At 47.1% G+C, this 19,489-nt stretch overlaps 4 non-coding genes across 4 annotated transcripts; all 4 read right to left on the reverse strand.

The window, feature by feature from the left end:
• Positions 1-999: 999 nt before the first annotated feature.
• trnak-uuu (transfer RNA lysine (anticodon UUU)) lies at positions 1,000-1,072 on the reverse strand. Its single transcript has one exon. It is a non-coding gene; the product is annotated as a tRNA-Lys (tRNA).
• A 2,218-nt stretch (positions 1,073-3,290) lies between these two features.
• Positions 3,291-3,363, reverse strand: trnak-uuu (transfer RNA lysine (anticodon UUU)). Its single transcript has one exon. It is a non-coding gene; the product is annotated as a tRNA-Lys (tRNA).
• Positions 3,364-4,436: 1,073 nt separating this feature from the next.
• Positions 4,437-4,509, reverse strand: trnak-uuu (transfer RNA lysine (anticodon UUU)). The gene has a single exon. It is a non-coding gene; the product is annotated as a tRNA-Lys (tRNA).
• A 7,312-nt stretch (positions 4,510-11,821) lies between these two features.
• trnag-ucc (transfer RNA glycine (anticodon UCC)) lies at positions 11,822-11,893 on the reverse strand. Its single transcript has one exon. It is a non-coding gene; the product is annotated as a tRNA-Gly (tRNA).
• Positions 11,894-19,489: the final 7,596 nt, after the last annotated feature.

Raw genomic sequence — 19,489 nt, forward strand, 5'->3', positions numbered from 1 at the left:
AATCCACACAATTCAGTGGGAAAGACTGGCAGCCCCGGCTGTGCAGGGCGATTCCAAGCCGCCATCTCTCTTCATCACCCCACTCCATTGTCGCACCGTCCTCTCTCTACTGTAACAACCCTCCTCAACACACACCTCTGGCACCGTCCAAGCCATCAGCAAGCTTACAACACAGCACCGCAAAGTAAGAACGGTGCTCATGAGGCAGCCTCGTCATCATCCCTCCAACACCACGCACAGTCCCTACCCCCAGCATCCACTCTCTGCTCGACACAATCCACCCACCACAAGCCGCAGACACCGACACTCCCACACGCACTGCCACATCACCATCAGCTCCAAAACAAGGAAGATGCGCATGAAGGTTCCGTTTGATGTGTCGGAGTTGATGTAGAAAAAAGGCAGACCATCGATGAGAGCTGTCTCCATAATCGAAACTTCAGCATGTGCAAATATAATCAGGATTTCACTGCTGCCTCCCAGCGCCACGACCCATGTCGGATTCGAACTTCGGTCGACTCCCTGCGTGGAGTTTGCCCATTCTCCCCGTGTCTGCGTGGATTTCGTCCGACGGATCCGCTTTCCTCCACAGACCAAAAGTGTGCAGGTCCGGTGTTCTGGCCATGCTAAATTGCCCATTGTTTTCAGGGATGTGTAGTTTCGGTGCATTTGTTCGGGGGTAAATGCATAGTCATGCGGTAAGGGTTTGGCTGCCTGGGGGATGCTCTTGGGAGAGTCGGTCGCCTGTTTCCACAGTCGAGGGATTCTATGCTAATTTCTGATTTCGCAAATTTGGAGGATCTGAAAGAGATCAATTCAAACAGAAGTCACGCGTTGCGGAGAAACACCGCGAGTTTGGCAGCACCTGCGACAGTCGGAAATGCAGGCAAAACGGGCCTGTGCTTGCTTCCGCCACCGCCAGAACGGGAGGGCCATTGAGTCTGATTTGCTCGCACCGCCTTCTCTGTTGTTCCGTGGCAGTGCAATTTAAAAGCGACCCGCCCGAGCAGGGACTTGAACCCTGGACCCTCAGATTAAAAGTCTGATGCGCTACCGACTGAGCTACCCGGGCTCCTGGCCGGCTCCGGCCTGAGCCGGGTAAGACGTTCACGCTTCACACTGTCGCGCAGCCATTCTGACACAATCCACACAATTCAGTGGGAAAGACTGGCAGCCCCGGCTGTGCAGGGCCGATTCCAAGCCGCCATCTCTCTTCATCACCCCACTCCATTGTCGCACCGTCCTCTCTCTACTGTAACAACCCTCCTCAACACACACCTCTGGCACCGTCCAAGCCATCAGCAAGCTTACAACACAGCACCGCCAAAGTAAGAACGGTGCTCATGAGGCAGCCTCGTCATCATCCCTCCAACACCACGCACAGTCCCTACCCCCAGCATCCACTCTCTGCTCGACACAATCCACCCCACCACAAGCCGCAGACACCGACACTCCCACACGCACTGCCACATCACCATCAGCTCCAAAACAAGGAAGATGCGCATGAAGGTTCCGTTTGATGTGTCGGAGTTGATGTAGAAAAAAGGCAGACCATCGATGAGAGCTGTCTCCATAAATCGAAACTTCAGCATGTGCAAATATAATCAGGATTTCACTGCTGCCTCCCAGCGCCACGGACCCATGTCGGATTCGAACTTCGGTCGACTCCCTGCGTGGAGTTTGCCCATTCTCCCGTGTCTGCGTGGATTTCGTCCGACGGATCCGCTTTCCTCCCACAGACCAAAAGTGTGCAGGTCCGGTGTTCTGGCCATGCTAAATTGCCCATTGTTTTCAGGGATGTGTAGTTTCGGTGCATTTGTTCGGGGTAAATGCATAGTCATGCGGTAAGGGTTGGCTGCCTGGGGGATGCTCTTGGGAGAGTCGGTCGCCTGTTTCCACAGTCGAGGGATTCTATGCTAATTTCTGATTTCGCACATTTGGAGGATCTGAATAGAGGTCAATTCAAACAGAAGTCACGCGTTGCGGAGAACACCGCGAGTTTGGCAGCACCTGCGACAGTTCGGAAATGCAGGCAAAACGGGCCTGTGCTTGCTTCCGCCACCGCCAGAACGGGAGGGCCATTGAGTCTGATTTGCTCGCACCGCCTTCTCTGTTGTTCCGTGGCAGTGCAATTTAAAAGCGACCCGCCCGAGCAGGGACTTGAACCCTGGACCCTCAGATTAAAGTCTGATGCTCTACCGACTGAGCTACCCGGGCTCCTGGCCGGCTCCGGCTTGAGCCGGGTAAGACGTTCACGCTTCACACTGTCGCGCAGCCATTCTGACACAATCCACACAATTCAGTGGGAAAGACTGGCAGCCCCGGCTGTGCAGGGCCGATTCCAAGCCGCCACTCTCTTCATCACCCCCACTCCATTGTCGCACCGTCCTCTCTCTACTGTAACAACCCTCCTCAACACACACCTCTGGCACCGTCCAAGCCATCAGCAAGCTTACAAAACAGCACCGCCAAAGTAAGAACGGTGCTCATGAGGCAGCCTCGTCATCATCCCTCCAACACCACGCACAGTCCCTACCCCAGCATCCACTCTCTGCTCGACACAATCCACCCACCACAAGCCGCAGACACCGACACTCCCACACGCACTGCCACATCACCATCAGCTCCAAAACAAGGAAGATGCGCATGAAGGTTCCGTTTGATGTGTCGGAGTTGATGTAGAAAAAAGGCAGACCATCGATGAGAGCTGTCTCCATAAATCGAAACTTCAGCATGTGCAAATATATCAGGATTTCACTGCTGCCTCCCAGCGCCACGGACCCATGTCGGATTCGAACTTCGGTCGACTCCCTGCGTGGAGTTTGCCCATTCTCCCGTGTCTGCGTGGATTTCGTCCGACGGATCCGCTTTCCTCCCACAGACCAAAAGTGTGCAGGTCCGGTGTTCTGGCCATGCTAAATTGCCCATTGTTTTCAGGGATGTGTAGTTTCGGTGCATTTGTTCGGGGTAAATGCATAGTCATGCGGTAAGGGTTTGGCTGCCTGGGGGATGCTCTTGGGAGAGTCGGTCGCCTGTTTCCACAGTCGAGGGATTCTATGCTAATTTCTGATTTCGCAAATTTGGAGGATCTGAAAGAGATCAATTCAAACAGAAGTCACGCGTTGCGGGGAGAAACACCGCGAGTTTGGCAGCACCTGCGACAGTTCGGAAATGCAGGCAAAACGGGCCTGTGCTTGCTTCCGCCACCGCCAGAACGGGAGGGCCATTGAGTCTGATTTGCTCGCACCGCCTTCTCTGTTGTTCCGTGGCAGTGCAATTTAAAAGCGACCCGCCCGAGCAGGGACTTGAACCCTGGACCCTCAGATTAAAAGTCTGATGCTCTACCGACTGAGCTACCCGGGCTCCTGGCCGGCTCCGGCCTGAGCCGGGTAAGACGTTCACGCTTCACACTGTCGCGCAGCCATTCTGACACAATCCACACAATTCAGTGGGAAAGACTGGCAGCCCCGGCTGTGCAGGGCCGATTCCAAGCCGCCATCTCTCTTCATCACCCCCACTCCATTGTCGCACCGTCCTCTCTCTACTGTAACAACCCCCTCAACACACACCTCTGGCACCGTCCAAGCCATCAGCAAGCTTACAACACAGCACCGCCAAAGTAAGAACGGTGCTCATGAGGCAGCCTCGTCATCATCCCTCCAACACCACGCACAGTCCCTACCCCAGCATCCACTCTCTGCTCGACACAATCCACCCCACCACAAGCCGCAGACACCGACACTCCCACACGCACTGCCACATCACCATCAGCTCCAAAACAAGGAAGATGCGCATGAAGGTTCCGTTTGATGTGTCGGAGTTGATGTAGAAAAAAGGCAGACCATCGATGAGAGCTGTCTCCATAAATCGAAACTTCAGCATGTGCAAATATAATCAGGATTTCACTGCTGCCTCCAGCGCCACGGACCCATGTCGGATTCGAACTTCGGTCGACTCCCTGCGTGGAGTTTGCCCATTCTCCCCGTGTCTGCGTGGATTTCGTCTGACGGATCCGCTTTCCTCCCACAGACCAAAAGTGTGCAGGTCTGGTGTTCTGGCCATGCTAAATTGCCCATTGTTTTCAGGGATGTGTAGTTTCGGTGCATTTGTTCGGGGTAAATGCATAGTCATGCGGTAAGGGTTTGGCTGCCTGGGGGATGCTCTTGGGAGAGTCGGTCGCCTGTTTCCACAGTCGAGGGATTCTATGCTAATTTCTGATTTCGCACATTTGGAGGATCTGAAAGAGATCAATTCAAACAGAAGTCACGCGTTGCGGAGAAACACCGCGAGTTTGGCAGCACCTGCGACAGTTCGGAAATGCAGGCAAAACGGGCCTGTGCTTGCTTCCGCCACCGCCAGAACGGGAGGGCCATTGAGTCTGATTTGCTCGCACCGCCTTCTCTGTTGTTCCGTGGCAGTGAAATTTAAAAGCGACCCGCCCGGGCAGGGACTTGAACCCTGGACCCTCAGATTAAAAGTCTGATGCTTTACCGACTGAGCTACCCGGGTTCCTGGCCGGCTCCGGCCTGAGCCGGGTAAGACGTTCACGCTTCACACTGTCGCGCAGCCATTCTGACACAATCCACACAATTCAGTGGGAAAGACTGGCAGCCCCGGCTGTGCAGGGCCGATTCCAAGCCGCCATCTCTCTTCATCACCCCCACTCCATTGTCGCACCGTCCTCTCTCTACTGTAACAACCCTCCTCAACACACACCTCTGGCACCGTCCAAGCCATCAGCAAGCTTACAACACAGCACCGCCAAAGTAAGAACGGTGCTCATGAGGCAGCCTCGTCATCATCCCTCCAACACCACGCACAGTCCCTACCCCCAGCATCCACTCTCTGCTCGACACAATCCACCCCACCACAAGCCGCAGACACCGACACTCCCACACGCACTGCCACATCACCATCAGCTCCAAAACAAGGAAGATGCGCATGAAGGTTCCGTTTGATGTGTCGGAGTTGATGTAGAAAAAAGGCAGACCATCGATGAGAGCTGTCTCCATAAATCGAAACTTCAGCATGTGCAAATATAATCAGGATTTCACTGCTGCCTCCCAGCGCCACGGACCCATGTCGGATTCGAACTTCGGTCGACTCCCTGCGTGGAGTTTGCCCATTCTCCCCGTGTCTGCGTGGATTTCGTCTGACGGATCCGCTTTCCTCCCACAGACCAAAAGTGTGCAGGTCCGGTGTTCTGGCCATGCTAAATTGCCCATTGTTTTCAGGGATGTGTAGTTTCGGTGCATTTGTTCGGGGTAAATGCATAGTCATGCGGTAAGGGTTTGGCTGCCTGGGGGATGCTCTTGGGAGAGTCGGTCGCCTGTTTCCACAGTCGAGGGATTCTATGCTAATTTATGATTTCGCAAATTTGGAGGATCTGAAAGAGATCAATTCAAACAGAAGTCACGCGTTGCGGGAGAAACACCGCGAGTTTGGCAGCACCTGCGACAGTTCGGAAATGCAGGCAAAACGGGCCTGTGCTTGCTTCCGCCACCGCCAGAACGGGAGGGCCATTGAGTCTGATTTGCTCGCACCGCCTTCTCTGTTGTTCCGTGGCAGTGCAATTTAAAAGCGACCCGCCCGAGCAGGGACTTGAACCCTGGACCGTCTGATGCTCTACCGACTGAGCTACCCGGGCTCCTGGCCGGCTCCGGCCTGAGCCGGGTAAGACGTTCACGCTTCACACTGTCGCGCAGCCATTCTGACACAATCCACACAATTCAGTGGGAAAGACTGGCAGCCCCGGCTGTGCAGGGCCGATTCCAAGCCGCCATCTCTCTTCATCACCCCCACTCCATTGTCGCACCGTCCTCTCTCTACTGTAACAACCCTCCTCAACACACACCTCTGGCACCGTCCAAGCCATCAGCAAGCTTACAACACAGCACCGCCAAAGTAAGAACGGTGCTCATGAGGCAGCCTCGTCATCATCCCTCCAACACCACGCACAGTCCCTATCCCCAGCATCCACTCTCTGCTCGACACAATCCACCCCACCACAAGCCGCAGACACCGACACTCCCACACGCACTGCCACATCACCATCAGCTCCAAAACAAGGAAGATGCGCATGAAGGTTCCGTTTGATGTGTCGGAGTTGATGTAGAAAAAAGGCAGACCATCGATGAGAGCTGTCTCCATAAATCGAAACTTCAGCATGTGCAAATATAATCAGGATTTCACTGCTGCCTCCCAGCGCCACGGACCCATGTCGGATTCGAACTTCGGTCGACTCCCTGCGTGGAGTTTGCCCATTCTCCCGTGTCTGCGTGGATTTCGTCCGACGGATCCGCTTTCCTCCCACAGACCAAAAGTGTGCAGGTCCGGTGTTCTGGCCATGCTAAATTGCCCATTGTTTTCAGGGATGTGTAGTTTCGGTGCATTTGTTCGGGGTAAATGCATAGTCATGCGGTAAGGGTTTGGCTGCCTGGGGGATGCTCTTGGGAGAGTCGGTCGCCTGTTTCCACAGTCGAGGGATTCTATGCTAATTTCTGATTTCGCAAATTTGGAGGATCTGAAAGAGATCAATTCAAACAGAAGTCACGCGTTGCGGAGAAACACCGCGAGTTTGGCAGCACCTGCGACAGTTCGGAAATGCAGGCAAAACGGGCCTGTGCTTGCTTCCGCCACCGCCAGAACGGGAGGGCCATTGAGTCTGATTTGCTCGCACCGCCTTCTCTGTTGTTCCGTGGCAGTGAAATTTAAAAGCTGTAGAAAAAAAGCATCTGCTCTATTATCCTAACCCGACCCTCATTTGCTCGTAGCACTTGGAGTAATCCAGGTATTCCTACACGTGAAAACCTGTTTTTTAACCGCCTGCCAAATTTCCTATTTTCTCTACTCAAAACTGTATCCTTTCCTCTTCCTATGTCGCCCTAATGTGTACAGCCATCTCCTGCTGGTCTCTGCACAAGTTGAGAATAGTCTGCACCCTCTCGGTGTTTTCCTTAACTCTGGCACCAGGGAGGCAACACACCATTCTGATGTCTCATTGTCAACGGCAGAAACATCTGTCTATGTCTCTGCCTAGACAGTTCCCTTTCGCAATTGATCACTTGCAACCTGACAAATCTTTTCATTACATTAGAGTTAGTCTCGATACCACAAACCTGGGCATCAGTGCTACATTCCCCGAGAGTTCATCAACCCCTACATTTTCCAAAACAACATACTTGTTTGGGATAAGAATAGCCACAGAAGTCTCCTGCGCCACTTGTTGCCTTTCTTGTCTTTCCTCGAGGTAACCCGTCTACCCAACTGCATCTGCATTTTTCTACCTTTTTGAAATTGCCATCCATCAAGAACAAAAGAACAAAGAACATAGAATATTACAGCGCAGTTACAGGCACTCCAAGCTTGCGCTAATCCATATCCTCTATCTAAACCTGTCACCTATTTTCTAAAGAGCTGTATTCATCTGCTCCCTGCCCATTCATTTATCAGTCTAGATACATCTTAAATGACGCTATCATCACCGCCTCTATCATCTCTGCTGGCAATGCGGTCCAGGCAGCCACCAACATCTGTGTAAAGAACGTTCCACGCTTATCTCCATTAAACTTTTCCCCTCTCATTTTGAACTCGTGACCCCTTGTATTTGAATCCCCCAACTCTGGTAAAAAGCTTTGTGCTATCCACACTGTCTATACCTGTCATTATTGTGTAGACCTCAATTAGGTGCCCCCTCAACCTTTGTCTTTCTAATGAAAATAATTCTAATCTACACAACCTCTCTTCAATGCCAGCACCTTCACACCAGGCAACATCCTGGAGGACCTCCTCTCCACCCTCTCAAAGCAGGCAAAAGTCGGGACTGCAGATGCTGGAGATCAGCGTCTAGATTAGAGTGATGCTGGAAAAGCACAGCAGGTGAGGCAGCATCCGAGGAACCAGGAAAATCGATGTTTCAGGCAAAAGTCCTTCATCAGGAATGGCTCTCCAAAGCATCCACATTCTTTTGGTAATATGGTGACCAGAATTGTACGCAGTATTCCAAATGTGGCCGAATCAAAATCTTTTATATCACACCCCTGGCTCCTGTAACTTCCCCATTGCTGTGACTGCCGCTCTAACCTATCTATGCTCTCCCATAGGATTCACAACCAAACACACTAATGGTTATGTCTGCAGGACGTAACATTAAAATTCTCCCTAATCTCCCACATCAGATCGGAAAGGACATCACTACTGACGGCTGTCTTTGCACTTTAACATTTTACAGCGGAAAAATCGCACAGTTTTACTGCTCCAAAAACATTGCTCTATGATAACTTGGTATTTATGTTTTATGTTTTCAGAAAGTTTAATCAAGAGACAGGTCTCAATAAAACATATAAACATACGCATTTTGGATTTTCAAAAATACAGTAAGTTAGTCTTTCAAACAAAACTCGGAGGTGTTCCCCTGCTTGAGCGGTTCTCCAGAGATCCCTCCAACGTCAGCTGTGAATTTCACTGTTTGTTTATTTTTTAAGGGAAAGCTCTAATGTCTAAAGATGCTTAAAACTACACAGCACAGCCAGTCAGCTGTGCAAGTTCACTTCTTGGTCCGGTGCAGGTTCGCCGCTCCTTTCTTCACCTGTCATGTGGTACCTGCTCTCTAATTTCCACTCTTTTTTTTAAACCTACCCTTTGTTTTGTTTTTTCCCCCGAAGTTCCAAAACAAAGCAACAGCTTAGAAAAGAGTAATTACTGCTCCAAGAATTCGAGGAATTCAACTCTAACACTGTAAAAATCTCAAAAAAGGAGCAGCTCTTACAGCCACGATTTTCTCCCATTCTCCATCTTGGATTAGCCATCTTTTGCTGTGGAAAAAATGACCATTTTAAATGATAGAAAGTGTCTGATCAAAGGACCATGCAGCTTTGGGAAGGAGGCAGATGCTAAGAGATGCCCTGACTGCGTTGCCTCCCCTGCCCAGTGCTGTGTTGTGTGACTCCCTTCCTCGCACTCAGTCACTCACTGTTGGCCTGTTATCCAGCTCTGTTATAAGATCTCTGGTTGGAGTTGGACTGACAGTCACTGTCCTTCTTTTCCACAGGGACTCAAGCCCCTGATTGCATTGCAATGGCTGATCCTCAGGCCCTTCATCTGAGGACAGTCCTGCTGGTGTCAAGTTCAGTGCCTGAGTGACAATTCATCCATTGAGCCTTCATGAAAAGAGGGGATTCCGTTGACTCTCCAGCTAAGGCATTGCCCGGTTGGAGAGTCCAACCATTTCTCCAACCATGCAGAAATCAGCCTTGTCTGGATGGAGAGAATGAGTGATAGAGGTTCACTGTCCAACAGAGCTGAAGTGCGATTGAAGTTTACTAGTTGAGGTGTAGAGTATCCACCAAAATATTCTCTGAATAGGACTGGGCATGGTATCACAAGACATTATTCAGTTGTGTCAAGTGGGATCTAAATTTTTATTTATTCTGTTAGAATTTTAGTGGAAGTCTTCAATTTTAAAGTGTTTTCAAATATCTTAATTTGTTTTTGGAACAAAACTTTTCTAGTCTCTGAGTAAAAGAATGAACATTAACATCGATTACACACACCACGTTCCCATGCCTGACCATAACCATTGCTCAGAAACAACTGCAACAAAGAACAGTAGAATCATTTTCATGTAAATAAGATTTAAAATTCAAATTTCTTAATGGTTCCTACAAGCTCATCATAACTTCCAAATTTTTTTCTGAAACTAATGCGTGCACTTAGTAATCATGAAGAATTCTTCTGTTTTTTTTTACCTTATTTCCACTGGAGTAAGTAAACTTTACGCCAATCGATTGTTGCAGTTCTCAGGTCATGATCACTTTCTTCAGCTTCTTCAATTTTATCTCTTTCATCAATTTACGCTGTAGTCGCGCGATCTGCTTCAATTCGCGGAATACACTGATGAGCTCATTAAACTCTCCATTGCTCAAAATGTCAAACATATGGACTTTCGTTCATTAAATGATTGACTTTGAATAGAGATTGTGCAGGATGAGGGTTGATCATCTCACAGAGCTATATTCCACACATGTGCAGTGAAGTGAAAGCAAAGCTGACGCTTCTCCCCTATGTTTACTGTTTGACAGAATAAAAGCGGTAAATAAGGGGCCATCCATTTCTTCTCAGTCCGGTATAAAGGTGGGTGGGGAGCCTCAAGGTTCTCAAGTATCTTTCTGGTCAATCATCCAACAACTAAAACTGCAACAGTTTCTGTACAAGTGCCTCATTTCACGAGAAACAATTTGATAATCTTCTCTGATCATAAAAATCTTAAGGAACATTTTCACCATGAAGGGAGTGGGTTAAACATTCCTCCTGTTGGTTCGGTTTGGTGCTGTTGAACTGAACCATCCCAATCATGAAGGTCTCGTGTTTCAAGCACAAGCCTGACCTGGTTCCTTAGTATCGGTTGAGGTTGCAGGTGGGGATAGAATTGGCCTCAGGACCTTGGGCTTAGATGTCATCTATGGTCAAATAGCCAGTCCACAGGGCTGTTGAGAAAATGGAAGGTATCTGTACAAAGTCTTCTCATGAATTATTTTTGAGGCCAGAAGGTGAAATTTGAAATTGGATCTGATATTTAACTAGGCTTCATTCCACTTTTACAATACAACTTGTTAATCCTCAGTTTTGCAATGATTTTAATAAGATATGACCTTGACATCTATGTTTCCACTGACCCCAGGTTTTAGTCCTCGCTGTGGGAAGTGAGGGTCGGGGACAAATTCACGCAGCTGGTGTGCTGAGTACTCTCAGAACTATCCCGTCATTTTGAAATTTTCTCTTGGTTTGGTGCAGGTGAACCCGCCCATGCTTTATATTTGGAAAGTACAGCAGACACATGGACAGTGCCCCAACCATTAGGACTGGCTGTTTGACAGAACAAACAGAATGAAAATAGATTTAAAATGAATGGAGAATCTACTTTGCCAGAAACAGATTGGTAAAGGAGGTCAGATTCTTTGTGAAAAGGAGGTGTTGTGATATCACTGACTATATCACACCTCATTCAGTAACAGAACCACAATAACCAGTATTTAATACATTACAAATGGTACATCTTGTACACACCAGATCTCCAAGATGTTTCATTCTCACAGTAAATGTGTGTGTTCCCATTCAGTGCTCCAGGTTGTGTCGTTTATTGTCTTCCCATATCATTCTCCCGTAGCTTTGTTGATTCTGCAGAAAGACATTAAGCCAGTCAGGCCCCAGCATCTTTCATACATAAAACCATACAATAACTTTAAAAACTGCCTGAATAATGTTTTGCAGTTTTGTTTCTTTTCTCTCAACAGCATTGGAGAAATTACACTTGCTCCCCTTCTCCTATGCACACAGACATAGTTTGACCTTCCAGTCTGGGAGAGAGAGAGAGGGAGAGAGAGAGAGAAGTGCTGGATAAATTCATGTCTTTATTCGTTATTAGAATGGGTCAGAACTTTCCAGATGGTCAGAGGCTGAATATATGACTGAGTGATAGGTAAAATAAAGCAAGCAGAACAATTTTGAATGTCAACTAAATCTTCCAAATAACCAAGGGATTGTCCATAGATGGGTTTATTCAGATTTGCTTCATTATTGTCAAGTGGATTTCAAGTTTGATTAAATCAATAGATGTTGCATGATGATGTCAAAAAGGGCCATCAGAACATTGAAGCAGATTTCTGCAAAGCCTGGCTTTTCCTGATAACAGACTACAGTCTGCAAATGAATATTTCAAATGATTTGCAGAACATATTGTAATTATACATGTTATGATATCACCAATGTAGCTTCAGTCCAACAGTAAAAATATACAAACAGAACGATTTATAAGACGCTGCATTGCGATGGCCGGGAATCGAACCCGGGTCAACTGCTTGGAAGGCAGCTATGCTTACCACTATACCACCATCACACTGCTATGATTAAAATGCCCTTGAAAAGCTATAAAGATTTCAAACCCTACTGTTGAAGAATGGATCTCCTGTGTCGCAATTTGGCTGAGTAGCATTAGAATTGCTGATGGGAAGAAAGTTTAAAATCTCAACTTCCTATTTCCAACTAAGTAAGTGCTCCCAGGATAGCAAGTTCAAGATTATCATTGATCCAACACAGAAGCCTCACAGAATGTAATAAGCCAAAAGTATGTGACATAAGGTAGTTCATTTGGAATGGACCAAATTTCTCTAAACTTGAACTCGTGAGAATGCATGATCAAAAAGAGATCAGCTTTAACATGCCCAGCTGAAGGCAGTACATGACAATATATTTTAAATTATCATGAGTAATTAATCTGCTTTTTGCATGATATTGAAAGATATGTTTGCATTAATGTATAATTTACTTGTTCATTGATAAAACCTGGCATGTGTTTATTTTTCTTACTGAGATTAACAATCTTAGTGTATACAGCAGAAAGAACCATGAGACTAAAGAGACAAAATCATATTCGAAGACAAAATGATTAATCAGACACACATTCAGACAAACCAAGTTTTAAACTGTCAGACATTCATGAAGATCATCCAGGTCAAGTAACAAGAAGTACAGGAAAGACAAGCAACCTTTCACATCAGAACAGAACACACTCAGGCTATCAGTTTGCGGTTAGAGGGGAAAGAATAAAAGCGAACCTGAGGGTCAACCTTTATTTACACAGAGGATGGTATGCATATGGAATGAGCTGCCAGTGGAAATAATTGAGGCATGCACGTTAGTAATATTTAAAAGGCATTTGGACAAATACATGGATAGGAAAGGTTTAGGAGGATATGGGCCATGTGCAGGGAAATAGCATGGATGGCCATTTTGGTCAGCATGGACCAGTTTGGCTTGATGGGCCTGGCTCCATGCTGTAGGACTCTTTGACTCTATGACGTAAGTGATAATATATTCAAATCACACAAATATCAAGCAATCTAGGAGAAAGTGAGGACTGCAGATGCTGGAGATCAGAGCTGAAAATGTGTTGCTGGAAAGGCACAGCAGGTCAGGCAGCATCCAAGGAGCAGGAGAATCGACGTTTCGGGCATGAGCCCTTCTTCAGGAAGGGCTTCTTTCCTGAAGAAGGGCTCATGCCCGAAATGTCGATTCTCCTGCTCCTTGGATGCTGCCGGACCTGCTGCACCTTTCCAGCAATACATTTTCAGCAAATATCAAGCAATGCCTATCTCCAACAACAGAGAATCCAGTCACTCTCTCCATAATTTTCAATGGAATTATGATTACTGATTCCATCAGTTTCAGCATCCTCAGAGATAGTATTGACCCCAATTTGACCAGCAGTTAAAATATAACAATTTTTACAATTAATACTGAATTGCAATGCCAAGACATCTTTCAATGAACACTTGAAGTAACCTTGACCACCCAATCCCCATGCACATAGTCTGTGTCAGGCTGAACTTTGTGACTAGTCATTATCTTCATTTCCTGTCTTACTTAGTGCATTAGCAAGATTTTAGAATAAGATGAATATGTTAATGATGAAGGTGTCAGTGGTGATGCTCCTCTGATATAAGCAGAGACATGTTCAGTGAGCAGAAGAAGAGTGGAAACATTGGACTAGAGCACGGTTATGAGTATAACATAAATCAAAATGTTCAAAAGGCGTTAATAGCATTTACAGAGAACGAAGGTGATTTCATCTTTGCTAAGGCCAAGATAGAGATGCACAAGCCTTAGAGAATGAGAAGTATGATTAGACAGAGTATCAACAAAGGTATAATACAGAAACATCCCAAAACCCTTGGCAGAGAGTATTAATAAAGTAACAACAAATAGGGTCACAACACCTCTGATGAAGGTAACAGTTGTGAAGGAGCAGCCTTCATAGTAATCTCAGCCTGTGGGATTTGAACCCAAGCTGTTGGTGTTACTCTGCATCACAAACCAATCATCCAAAGTCATCTGTAATAGAATTACTTCACTCAAGCACATCACCAACTTTACTAACTGGTTATTGGTCTAAAACAGACTTGGTTATCAGTATCTAAGTCAGAAACTTGACCATTGGAGCAAATTGTTTTCAAATCATTAGTTCAAATCAGATGAGAATTTGTAAGCACAATGTCACTCATAATTAAGCCTTAATATAACCTTACTCTCCCACTGAATTGTCAAACTCAAGGTATTGGAAAGAAATAAACCTCTGGTTGCGTTTGCTGAAATTCTACTGAGAAGTCAGCACTACTGCTGAGAGAAACCCATCTGTAACTACTAAGCTAATTACTTAAAAATGACTACCTTTCCAAATGGGAGCTTGTTTCTGTTGAACTCTAATCAAAAACCATTTCACTTTAACAATACTTTGCAGGTAAATGCAAAATTCAAACTGGTCTGCATTGGAAATTAACCCTGAAAGTTAAACTTTAAAAACTTCCTCAATCACCAATTTGCTACCTCACTCATTGACTACCATCATTCAGAGATTTGTGTAGTCTTTGTGCTTGCTTAAAATGTGCAATTAACAAAACTGCTTATATTTCTCCAAGGTGAAATTATGGAGAGCTGACCCAGCACTGTTGTGAATAGAATGTTGTTCCAATGAACTAGTACATCACCAAACTTCAGCTGCCTTTCCATATGGGAGATAATTTGCTCCTGACTATGATGAGAAAGAACTCCCCACCTACGTTCGGGACACCACCCACGCCCTCCACCTCCTCCAGGATTTTCGCTTCCCCGGTCCCCAATGCCTTATTTTCACTATGGACATCCAGTCCCTGTACACCTCCATCCCCCATCACGAAGGACTCAAAGCCATCCGCTTCTTCCTTTCCCGCCGCACTAACCAGTACCCTTCCACTGACACCCTCCTTCGACTGACTGAACTGGTCCTCACCCTGAATAACTTCTTTTTTCAATCCTCCCACTTCCTCCAAACTAAAGGAGTTGCCATGGGCACCCGCATGGGCCCCAGCTATGCCTGCCTCTTCGTAGGATATGCGGAACAGTCCATCTTCCGCAACTACACTGGCACCACCCCCCACCTTTTCCTCCGCTACATCGATGACTGTATCGGCGCTGCCTCGTGCTCCCACGAGGAGGTTGAACAGTTCATCAACTTTACTAACACCTTCCATCCCGACCTGAAATTCACCTGGACTGTCTCAGACTCCTCCCTCCCCTTCCTAGACCTTTCCATTTCTATCTCGGGCGACCGACTCAACACAGACATCTATTATAAACCGACTGACTCCCACAGCTACCTGGACTACACCTCCTCCCACCCTGCCCCCTGTAAAAACGCCATCCCATATTCCCAATTCCTTCGTCTCCGCCGCATCTGCTCCCAGGAGGACCAATTCCAACACCGCACAACCCAGATGGCCTCCTTCTTCAAGGACCGCAGATTCCCCCCAGACGTGATCGACGATGCCCTCCACCGCATCTCCTCCACTCCCGCTCCTCCGCCCTTGAGCCCCGCTCCTCAAACCGCCACCAAGACAGAACCCCACTGGTTCTCACCTACCACCCCACCAACCTGCGCATACAACGTATTATCCGCCGCCATTTCCGCCACCTCCAAACGGACCCCACCACCAAGGATATATTTCCCTCCCCTCCCCTATCAGCGTTCCGCAAGGACCACTCCCTTCGTGACTCCCTTGTCAGATCCACACCCCCCACCAACCCAACCTCCACCCCCGGCACCTTCCCCTGCAACCGCAGGAAATGTAAAACTTGCGCCCACACCTCCACACTCACTTCCCTCCAAGGCCCCAAGGGATCCTTCCATATCCGCCACAAGTTCACCTGTACCTCCACACACATCATCTATTGCATCCGCTGCACCCGATGTGGCCTCCTCTATATTGGTGAGACAGGCCGCTTACTTGCGGAACGCTTCAGAGAACACCTCTGGGCCGCCCGAACCAACCAACCCAATCACCCCGTGGCTCAACACTTTAACTCCCCCTCCCACTCCACCGAGGACATGCAGGTCCTTGGACTCCTCCACCGGCAGAACACAACCACACGACGGCTGGAGGAGGAGCGCCTCATCTTCCGCCTGGGAACCCTCCAACCACAAGGTATGAATTCAGATTTCTCCAGCTTCCTCATTTCCCCTCCCCCCACCCTATCTCAGTCGGTTCCCTCAACTCAGCACCGCCCTCCTAACCTGCAATCCTCTTCCTGACCTCTCCGCCCCCACCCCACTCCGGCCTATCACCCTCACCTTGACCTCCTTCCACCTATCCCACCTCCATCGCCCCTCCCCCTAGTCCCTCCTCCCTACCTTTTATCTCAGCCGGCTTGGCTCTCTCTCTCTTATTCCTGATGAAGGGCTTATGCTCGAAACGTCGAATTCTCTATTCCTGAGATGCTGCCTAACCTGCTGTGCTTTGACCAGTAACACATTTGCAGCTATGATGAGAAGAATTCTGGATCAGCGGTGCTGGAAGAGCACAGCAGTTCAGGCAGCATCCAACGAGCAGCGAAATCGACGTTTTCGGGCAAAAGCCCTTCATCAGGAATAAAGGCAGTGAGCTGGAAGCATGGAGAGATAAGCTAGAGGGGGGTGGGGTGGGGAGAGAGTAGCATAGAGTACAATGGGTGAGTGGGGGAGGAGAGGAAGGTGATAGGTCAGGGAGGAGAGGGTGGAGTGGATAGGTGGAAAAGAAGATAGGCAGGTTAGACCAGTCCGGACAAGTCATGGTGACAGTGCTGAGCTGGAAGTTTGAAACTAGGATGAGGTGGGGAAAGGGAAATGAGGAAGCTATTGAAGTCCACATTGATGCCCCGGGGTTGAAGTGTTCCGAGGCGGAAGATGAGGTGTTCTTCCTCCAGGCATCTGGTGGTGAGGGAGCGGCGGTGAAGGAGGCCCAGGACCTCCATGTCCTCAGCAGAGTGGGAGGGGGAGTTGAAATGTTGGGCCACAGGGCAGTGTGGTTGATTGGTGCGGGTATCTTGGAGATGTTCCCTAAAGCGTCCTCTAAGAAGTTTGACTTGAATAGTAAATTATTGTTAAGCATTAAATGCAACTCGACTAGATTTTAGAAAGCCATGAACACTTAAATTTCACTTATCCACCAATTCCCAAAACACATAGAGCTACACTCAATGATTTGCTGCTTTATTTTTTGCTGACATTGTGAATTTAATGAGAAAATCTACTGAAATTTGGTCGAGGTAAACTAGCATTGCTTTCTTTACGATTGGTTTCAAAAAAGCAATGGAATAAGCTAACAGTGTCTGTATGAATCAGACTTTGTTTATTCCTGACAAAGGCTGAAACTACTTTAGTAGTGATTTTAATTACTTTGTAAATGTAAACCAAGCTAGATTTTAAAAAAAAACCTTAAAATTAACCTTAAAATACCCTCACTTACCAAATTTCCAAGTGATCTCTCTGTTGATCTACACTCAATGAAATTATACTTCCTTGGTGTTTGGTTTTTATTATACACTTGACAACAACACCAATGTTGGAATAGGTTCAAACTCAACTGAGATGAGTCATTATCACTGGCAAGAGAGCTGAATTCAAATGAGCAACCAAATTAATTTACTTTAAATGGGTTAGTCATTAGGGCAGATCAGTGACAGATGGAATTTAACCCTGAAATGTGTGAGTTGATGTACTTTGGAACAAGACAAGAGAACACTCAATAAATGACCAGACATGAGGAAGCTCAGAGGAACAGTGAAATGTTATTTTGCTTGATCCCTTTAGGTGGCGTGAAAGAGTGATAGGATAGTTTAGAAGGCATATGGGAAACCTTTTATCAAATGTGGCATAGATTATAAGTGCAGGGAAGGTATGTTGGAGATGTACAAATCTTACAGGCCACAGATAAAATACAGTGTGCAATTCTAGTCACCACAGTTCTGGATGGCTGTGATTTGCAGTGGAGGGGATGCTAAGGAGATTCATCAGGATGTTGCCTGAGTTGGAGCATTTTAGTTTTGAAGAGAGACTGGATAGGCTCAGGTTGTTTTTTTTAGAGCAAAGAAGGTCGGGAGGAGGGGCACTGATTTAGTTGTTTAAGATGATTAGGGACATTTGCACAAGAAACAGTTATTCCTCTCAGTCGAAAAAGTCAATATTGAGGGAAAATGACAGGAGATGTGGCAACAGTGAAAGTGCGAACAGATTGAAAACTAAGTCAATGTGTATTTCAACCCAGAAGAATAAAAGATGGCACTTGAAGACAGTGTACCACATAATGTCACACTTGAGATAAGACTCAGCAGTTTATCTGGAACACAAATGTTAAACCGATGGGTTGTGGAAAGAGCTGTCAAAAGGTTAAAGTCTTTTCAGGTCATGCTGCAGGTTGCAAAGGCATCAACAAACTGCAGAAATGAAAATTTGCACAATGAGCCTCAAGGACAGGGCATCTCTTTTCTGAGTCCCCAAAGTAGGAGGGAACCCGTGATGTTCTAGAGTGGGATTACTCTGCCTGGAAGCAGATACAGCAGAGGCGGATGAATTGGGAGTAAGTGATAGCGTTTTTAAAGGATAGGTGTGGGAGGACATGTAGTCTAGGTAGCTTGGGAGTCAGTGGATTTTAAGTAGATGCCTGTGTTGAGTCATTCACTGAAAATGGAGATAGAGAAGTCTAGGAAGGGTAAGGAGGTTTCTGACTTGGTCCAGGTGAATTTGAAATCAGGGTGGAAGGTATTCATGAAGTTGATTAACTGCTCTACCTCCTCATGGGAGCATGAGGTGGCACTTTTACAGTCATCAATATAGCAGAGGAAAAGGTGGGGAATGGTGGCAGTGGAACTACAGAAGTTGACCGTTCAATGTGTCCAACAAAGAGGCTAGCATAGCTGGAGCCCATACCTTAGAAAAGGAACCAAGTCAGAGCAAGTCTGTGCTGTGTCTCAAGGTCATAAGATGAGGCTGTGTGGTCTGTACTGCCAGGAGTGTTAGATGTTAGACAGATGAACTAAGGGTATGGATTGACCCAAGGAGCTGCAATGTCATTTCCATCACAGAAACATGATTGGGGTGGGACAAAGCTCTCAACTTAACATTATAGGTATGTGTGTGAAGGTGGAGGTGGATCAGCGCTGGGTCTGTTATTGTTTGAGATATTCATAAATGCTGTAGGTGAGAATGTGGGGGCGATGTTCAATAAGTTTGTGGATTCCAGGAAGTTTGGCCAGATGATTGACAGTGAGGTGGAAGGTGTTAAGTTACAGGCATTTATAAACAGATTGGTCAAATGGGCAGATCAGTGGCAGATGGAATTTAACCCTGATAAATGTGAGGCAATGCACTTTGGAAGAAGGAACAAGACAAGGAAGTACTCAATGAATGACAAGCCACAAGGAAGATCGAGGGACAGGGTGATCTTGGGATTATTATCCACAGATTCCTGAAAGCACAGTTTAATGGGGAATCTAAAAAAGAGATGTTGGTTACTTACTTTTATCAGATGTGGCATGGATAATAAGAGCAGGGAGGTCATGTTGGAGCTGTACAAAACTGTGGTTAGGCCACAGCCGAAGTGCTGTGTGCAATTCTAGGTACCACATAGTTGGAAGGATGTGATTG

The sequence above is a fragment of the Hemiscyllium ocellatum genome, chromosome 28 (assembly GCF_020745735.1).
Source record: "Hemiscyllium ocellatum isolate sHemOce1 chromosome 28, sHemOce1.pat.X.cur, whole genome shotgun sequence".
In the NCBI taxonomy this organism is placed as follows: Eukaryota; Metazoa; Chordata; class Chondrichthyes; order Orectolobiformes; family Hemiscylliidae; genus Hemiscyllium; species Hemiscyllium ocellatum.